The sequence below is a fragment of the Dipodomys ordii genome, unplaced genomic scaffold, assembly GCF_000151885.1.
Source record: "Dipodomys ordii isolate 6190 unplaced genomic scaffold, Dord_2.0 Scaffold58, whole genome shotgun sequence".
Lineage (NCBI taxonomy): Eukaryota > Metazoa > Chordata > Mammalia > Rodentia > Heteromyidae > Dipodomys > Dipodomys ordii.
This window is the reverse complement of record NW_012267274.1, coordinates 7,812,246-7,812,629: the sequence shown is the minus strand read 5'-3', so window position 1 is coordinate 7,812,629 and position 384 is coordinate 7,812,246. Positions and strand designations below refer to the sequence as shown.

At 75.8% G+C, this 384-nt stretch overlaps 1 protein-coding gene across 3 annotated transcripts in view; it reads right to left on the bottom strand.

Moving 5' to 3' along the window:
• Positions 1-116, bottom strand: part of Fgfr2 (fibroblast growth factor receptor 2) — a 107,767-nt gene extending 107,651 nt beyond the window's left edge. For all 3 annotated transcript variants that reach the window (XM_013021965.1, XM_013021966.1, XM_013021967.1), the window contains exon 1: positions 53-116. The gene's annotated coding sequence lies outside the window, so the exon portion shown is untranslated. The remainder of the gene's footprint in view (positions 1-52) is intronic.
• Positions 117-384: the final 268 nt, after the last annotated feature.

Sequence of the window (384 nt, the reverse complement as noted above, 5' to 3'; positions counted from 1 at the left end):
CGCCCACCCTCCCGCGGGCGAAGCTCCCGGGGACGTCCGGCGCGGCGATTACCTTGAATGGCAACGAGCCGCGGAGATCCGCGCAGTCCCGGCGCCCGGCGCGGGTCGGGATGGAGCCGGCGAGCAGCCCCGGCGAGGGGGGGAAACTCCACGCAGACAGCGATCCGTGGGCTCCGGCGGGCGCCGGGGCTCCGAGGCTTCAGGCGCTCCCCCGCCGACGGAGGGGCGCGGCCATGGCTCCCCCGCAGGCCACCCTCGGGGTCGGGGAGGGAGAGGAATAAAGGACTGGGGCTCGGCGGTTCCTCTCCCAAACTTCGCTCCCAAGTTGCGAGCGCTCGGAGCCCGCGGGGGAGAGCTGCGGCTCGGCTCCGGGGCTGGCGCCCG